At 35.0% G+C, this 7,593-nt stretch overlaps 1 protein-coding gene across 1 annotated transcript in view; it reads left to right on the forward strand.

Moving 5' to 3' along the window:
• Positions 1 to 3,740: 3,740 nt before the first annotated feature.
• The window catches only part of LOC117116647 (atlastin-2-like), a 32,095-nt gene continuing 28,242 nt past the window's right edge, over positions 3,741 to 7,593 (forward strand). The window contains exon 1 of the mRNA XM_033260719.1: positions 3,741 to 3,913. The gene's annotated coding sequence lies outside the window, so the exon portion shown is untranslated. The remainder of the gene's footprint in view (positions 3,914 to 7,593) is intronic.

Here is a 7,593-nt window from a genome sequence, read left to right on the forward strand (position 1 = left end):
GAGTGAGCTGTCAAATGGTCCAGATGGAACTGTTAGCAGCTCCGTAAACTTAACTTTAATTGGTTATAAGAATGTCCATTGGGAGTTAACAAAGAGAGTCCTGGCCAGCAACATATAGCCATTGGAATGTAAACAAGAAACCCATTACAATCACTCACTTCATCCCATGGGCTTCACTGGCAATAAATAATTTAAGAACCCATCACTATTCAACAAACCAGCTGGATTTATAACCCAGGTTTTTCCAAAAGCCTGGTGCCATGGACCATTTCTGTTAACGGCCAAAAATGCAGCATGTATAAGTTTTCTGTTGTTTGTGAAAGTGCAGGACTCCCCGAACCCCACCAGCCTCTGTTGGTAAATTTTCATGGTAAACTCACGACTTTGGAGAGAGGCCCCAATGGCAGTATTTTTGCTTTGCAGAAATCCTATTGGATAAGTGTGCTTGTCCTATTTCTCTGGAATTTACTCTTCATACTCTAAATTGTTCACTTTTATCTTTGACAGAATATTTTAAGTGAACCGAAAAAGTCTCTTACTGAGTTATTGTTCATGTTTATAAGCATAGATTTCTATATTCTCAATCAATGTAGTTGTTTAATCAAATCAGAAGCCTTAGGCTGTAGATAATCCAGTTACCTGTCTAGTCAATAAACCAACTGTTTACAGCACTTCTGCTCTAGTACATCATAGTGAATAAAAATATTTTCTTTGCTAAACATGGCTTCAAAATATTATTGTCTTGTTCTGGTATTAGTGTATTTCAATAGTATCCCTGGATATGAAACTCAATAGAGTATCACTTGTCTAATGCCAACTGATGCTGAACAGTCATTAGACTAGAAATCTAACTAATTGTACCTACAACTAACCAAACAAAAACACTTCTGTAGAGTAGATTGACACAACTCAAACTATAGTGAAAGTTCATGGTCGAACGAAAGATTGTGGTTGAATTAGTTTGTTATTTTGTGAAGAAGTTACCCCCTCATTGTTACAGCTACCTTTCATTAAATTACTGACATACCATTTCAATAATTGGTTTTGTTCGCAACAGTTAACTCAAAAGTGTTATTTCTTGAGTGCCATTATGCATAACAAAGGCTCCATTAATTCCATGATCTTGGGGAATTGACTACCCTGGGAATTCTTATACTGTTCAGAGCTTTGGACAGGTTTTATAGTTTTGGAAGGAAAGCCTAAACATACAAAAACATGTGCATTTGTGGAACAAGAAGAACTTCAGGATTGACATCATCTTTACTTTGTGCTCTCTCCAGGCATTATTGTACCATGTAGTTGGCTACTCTATTCAAGAAACCTCTTCTTGCTGTCAAATCGCCATCTGGTATTAAACAACAGAAAAGTATTTACCGAATAATTTAGTTAAACTAGCTAAAAGTCTATTATTAGGTGATAATAATATGATTGATCATAAATCAACCCCATAGAGGGCGGCAGACTGGTGTACAACACTAACAGACACAGTACTGATCACAGAATGTTCAACATAAATTGGTCACATTTATTATAGTTGTATGGAAGTTATTTTCCAACTCTGTCATGAAACCAAACCAACCAACCAACTAAACCATAACTCTGAAAGGTAACTTACACTATTTTTTTTTTACATTGATTATGTTTATTTATCAAACCAAGATTTTATGAACATTATGTGCTAAAAAATGGCTTCTACAGAGTAACAATTTTAAACGTCAGCCAGCATATATTTAGAACTTATAATATGGTGGAGAAAGACAATGTAGCAGACATAAGGATAAAGCTGTACGGTAGAGGAATGCAAAACATAAATGAAAATTGTTCCAGGTAAATGTATGGCAGCACAGAACATTAGATACACCTACTATTAAAGTATTCGGAAATAAGTTAAAATATATATATATATTTTTGTGTTTTGCATGGCATAATAAAAAGTAGATACACCCTGTAAATGGCGCTCTTAAAAAGAACAGCTGCATACGTTTTCTGTTTGTGAAAATGACTCCCCGAACCCCACCCTCTGTTGACTCATGAGTTTGACTTTGGAAAGAGGCCCAGTATTTTTGCTTAATACAGAAATCCTATTTTATAAGTGGGCTTGTCCTATTTCTCTGGAATTTACTCTTCATACTCTAAATTGTTCAATTTTATCTTTGACAGAATATTTTAAGTGAACCGAAAAAGTCTATTACTGAGTTATTGTTCATGTTTATAAGCATAGAATTGTATATTCTCAATCTATGTAGTTGTTTAATCAAATCAGAAGCCTTAGGCTGTAGCTAACCCAGTTACCTGTCTAGTCAATAAACGAACTGTTTACAGCACTTCTGCTCTAGTACATCATAGTGAATAAAAATATTTTCTTTGCTAAACATGGATCCAAAATATTATTGTCTTGTTCTGGTATTAGTGTATTTCAATAGTATCCCTGGATATGAAACTCAATAGAGTATCACTTGTCTAATGCCAACTGATGCCGAACAGTCACTAGACCAGAAATCTAACTAATTGTACCTACAACTCACCAAACAAAAACACTTCTGTAGAGTAGATTGACACAACTCAAACTATAGTGAAAGTTCATGGTCGAACAAAAGATTGTGGTTGAATTAGTTTGTTATTTTGTGAAGAAGTTACCCCCTCATTGTCACAGCTATACCTTTCATCTAAATTACTGACATACCATTTCAATAATTGGTTTTGTTCACAACAGTTAGCTTAAAAGTTTTATTTCTTGAATGCCATTATGCATAAGAAGGCTCCATTAATTCCGTAATCTTGGGAAATTGACTACCCTGGGAATTTTTACTGTTCAGAGCTTTGGACGGGTTTTATAGTTTTGGAAGGAAAGTCTAAACATACAAAAACGTGCATTTGTGGAATAACACTAGATCCAGATCCAGTTGTGGGGTGGGGAACTATGCCTGCCCCCCCCCCCCTGTTTTGCCACAAAATTTTTAATTTTCAAGGCTTATATTGATATTAGCGCTCTCACTTATCTATTCTGAATACAGGGGTGGATCCAGAGATGCCCAAACTGGGGTGGGGTCCCCCGGAAAGGGGAGCCAAAAGTCTGGCTGATCAAGATAACAATACCCCAGGGGGTCCAGGGCCGGGCATGGTTCCCCCTCCTCAATTCCCCATCTGGTTTTAAACAACAAAAGTCTTTTACAGAATAATTTAGTTGAACAGGAAAAGTCTATTATTAGGTGATGATAATATGATTGATCATAAATCAACCCCATAGAGGGCAGCAGACTGGTTTACAACACTAACAGACACACATTACTGATCACAGAATGTTTGACATAAACACACGTGGAACACAGGAGTAATTTATGAGTGACACACGTGTGATAAGCTAATGAATGACTAATGAAGAAGTGACCTATTTGACCTTTGTTTATCCAAGCATTATGGCATTAAGTAAAATGCATGCTCTGCGAAACTTACCACCTGCATATTTCCCGATGCCAACGATGTTGTTTATTACCAGAGAGGTTCACGGTTAAAAGTAAGCCCTAGCCCATGGATTCAAAATGACAGCCTAATTTTAGCAGTTATATTTTTTAATCCCATTTGTTTTGTAATTTGATATGGACTTTTTCTGAAATATATGAAATTGATTAATTGATAATACTGTAGTTGATTAATGATTGATACCAATAGTTTTATTTGAATTTTTCATTAGACTGAAAACCTTTTGACAACATTTGAATAATTATGACCTGAGTGCAAAATGAAGGCAATAAAACAGAAAGAAAAGACACACAACTTGAGACAGACACAAATGATGCAGATGCTGGAAATATCTACAGTCCTTGGGTCCTCCAAGTGACATCTGCTGCACAAGACAGAGTCGTCAATGCAAGTCAAAATTCTTTAGGGGAGCTAGCGTAAATTGCACTATAAGGTAATCAATTACATTTATTATAATTGTATGGAAGTTATTCTCTAACTCTGTCATGAAACCAAACCAACCAAGCAACTAAACCAACCAGCCAACTAAATAAACCAACCAACTAAACCATAACTCATGGCTCCTAAATATTATTGTCTTGTTCTGTAATGGTATTAGTGTATTTCAATAGTATCCTGGATATGGAACCTATATATATATATATCACTTCTCTAATGCCAACTGATGCCGAACAGGGTAGTGAAAGTTCATGGTCGAACAAAAGATTGTGGTTGAATTAGTTTGTTATTTTGTGAAGAGTTACCCCCTCATTGTCACAATTACCTTTCATCTAAATTACTGACATACCATTTCAATAATTGGTTTTGTTCGCAACAGTTAGTTCAAAAGTGTTATTTCTTAAGTGCCATTATGCATAACAAAGGCTCCATAATTCCATGATCTTAGGGAATTGACTACCCTGGGAATTCATACTGTTCAGAGCATAAATTATTAAATTTCTCAGCTGTGTGTTTAAAAGGTTCATAAAATTTATGACCATTTAATACACTGTATCAGTATAGTTTAATTTATAAACACTACGTACTTACACACTCTTCATTGGTTTTTTTTCTGTATAATAGACATTTACTTAAATTCTGTATAGTGAATGCAACAGTTTACTGTATGAACAGAAGAGATGTGTATAAGAGACAGCCATAACAGTCTGTTGTATTGAAGAACTTCAGGATTGACATCATCTTTAGCTATTTTTAAGCCACTAGGTGAAGATTACTCCAAGGTGACACCATAAGTGTCTACAGTTTGTGCTTTCTTCATCCAGGCCAGTTGTACCCATAGTTGGCTACTCTATTCAAGAAACCTTGCTCTCATTTTGACATCCAGTTCTGGGTCAGCCAGGACATCTTAAACAACACGAAAGTCTTTCTGACAGAATAGTTTAGTTGAACTGGAAAAGTTTATGATTAGGTTATGATCATATGATTGATCATAAATCAAGCCCACCAGAGGGCAGCAGACTGGTTCACAACACTAACAGACACTTAAGTATACTTCATATCAAAGGTCAACTTCGTTTGCATATATGCTGCATGCGTGTCATGATGTGCACGTATGTATGCGTTAATATTTGAAATTCTCGAAATCACTTTTTGGCTAATTCAAAGCCATGTTTCAGGCCTTTTTGAGCATATCAAACTGTTCTGAAATTTTCATGCTGTGCACAAATAACGGGTCCTGCGTATCACTTAATTTGTCGGTGACGCATTTAAACCTAGTTTAGTTTATTGTTATATTCTTAATCACTGTGGTTGTTTCATAAAATCAGAAGCCTTTATAGGCTATGTAGCTAATTCAGTTACCTATCTAGTCAATAAACTCAGTTGTTTTTATAGTGCTTATGCTCCATTCAATCACAGTGAATACAATATTTTTATGGCTCCATTGCACCTTAATATTATTGTCTTGTTCTGTAATGGTATTAGTGTATTTCAATAGTATCACTGGATATGGAACAAAATATAGTATATCACATTTCTGATGCCAAACAGTCATTGAACACACTAGAAATCTAACTAATTATGTACCTACAACTCACCAAACAAAAACACTTGTAGATTAGATTGACACAACTCTAAGTATTTTACAGTGGAATTTTTTGAACAGATTACAATAAAATTGGGTTCAATTATAGGTTCACAGTTAAAAGTAAGTCCTTGGATTGTTAGGTCCAACAAAATGACAGCCTATAAAAGATACAAAAACTGTGGTTTGTGGGACCACATCTGACTGTTTTTAATAGGCAAGCACATATTTCTGGCTGTCTTTTAATTGGCCATTTCAAGCTTTGCTTTCTACATCTAGGTGAGCTCCCAAATTTACAGAATATAATTATGTTCTAATATTATCTTTGCTGTTAAGAAGTGTAATTTATCCATTGATTGAATAATGTAAGTGTGAAAAACACTCTGTAAAGATGTGTTGTACTGAAGAATGATTGACCATCAAATCCAATTTCAAACCACAAGTGATTTTGTGGTTTCTTCATCCAGGCCAATTGTACGTAGATGGCTATTCTATTCAAGGAACCTCCTTGCTGTCATTTCGCCATCAAATTGTGGGTCTCCCTTGACATCTTAAACCACAGGAAAGTCTTTCAAAAATATTATAGTTTATTTTCATTTCAAAACATGTTAAATATGAAAGCAAGTATGAAACTTTTCTGAAGACTACTGTATTCAGAAAAATGAAAAATGGGAAATTTTCTTCCAGGTACTTTCCAAAATCCTCAGGGGCTAGCCCTAATTTTGCAGTACTCAGCTAGGACCTGTTTAGTTACTTTATCCTATTTTACCTAAGTAGCCTCAAATTTTGTATGGATATACGGGGGGATCCAGAGATGTCCGAAAGGGGGAACCAAAAGGAGTAGCAAAAGTGGGGCCGATTGAAACAACACTACCTAAGGGGTCGGGGCCTGAGGCATTTTGGGCGATCAATATTTATTTTTCTTCCATTCCTTCTTTCTTTTTTCTTTCTTTTTTAACTTTACAAAGGTTGGAGGGCGAAACCATCCTCTAAATCCACCACTGGGATATTTGCTTTCTCCTTCAGCATCCTGATTTTTTTAATGGTCAAGACTGATATCGTGGCTAGACAGTTGCCCTGCAAACATATTTCTTTGTAATTCAGATAGATGTTTATTACTTGTTTATCTATCAATGATATCATAAATTATTAAAGTTCTCAGCTGTGTGTTTAAAAGGTTCATAAAATTTATGACCATTTAATACACTGTATCAGTATAGTTTAATTTATAAACACTACATACTTACACACTCTTCATTGGTTTTTTTTTCTGTATAATAGACATTTACTTAAATTCTGTATAGTGAATGCAACAGTTTACTGTATGAACAGAAGCTTGTGGTTGAATTAAAGTTTGTTATTTTGTGAAGAGTTTACCCCCTCTATATTACACCTGTCTCTTATACACATCTAGATGTGTATAAGAGACAGGTGACACGCGTGTGATAAGCTAATGAATGACTAATGAAGAAGTGACCTATTTGACCTTTGTTTATCCAAGCATTATGGCATTAAGTAAAATGCATGCTCTGCGAAACTTACCACCTGCATATTTCCCGATGCCAACGATGTTGTTTATTACCAGAGAGGTTCACGGTTAAAAGTAAGCCCTAGCCCATGGATTCAAAATGACAGCCTAATTTTAGCAGTTATATTTTTTAATCCCATTTGTTTTGTAATTTGATATGGACTTTTTCTGAAATATATGAAATTGATTAATTGATAATACTGTAGTTGATTAATGATTGATACCAATAGTTTTATTTGAATTTTTCATTAGACTGAAAACCTTTTGACAACATTTGATTAATTATGACCTGAGTGCAAAATGAAGGCAATAAAACAGAAAGAAAAGACACACAACTTGAGACAGACACAAATGATGCAGATGCTGGAAATATCTACAGTCCTTGGGTCCTCCAAGTGACATCTGCTGCACAAGACAGAGTCGTCAATGCAAGTCAAAATTCTTTAGGGGAGCTAGCGTAAATTGTACTATAAGCCAAAACAAAAAATAAGGTAATCAATTACATTTATTATAATTGTATGGAAGTTATTCTCTAACTCTGTCATGAAACCAAACCAACCAA

Source organism: Anneissia japonica, unplaced genomic scaffold (assembly GCF_011630105.1).
Source record: "Anneissia japonica isolate Jap-2015-1 unplaced genomic scaffold, ASM1163010v1 scaffold1060_len253145_cov167, whole genome shotgun sequence".
Taxonomy (NCBI): Eukaryota; Metazoa; Echinodermata; class Crinoidea; order Comatulida; family Comatulidae; genus Anneissia; species Anneissia japonica.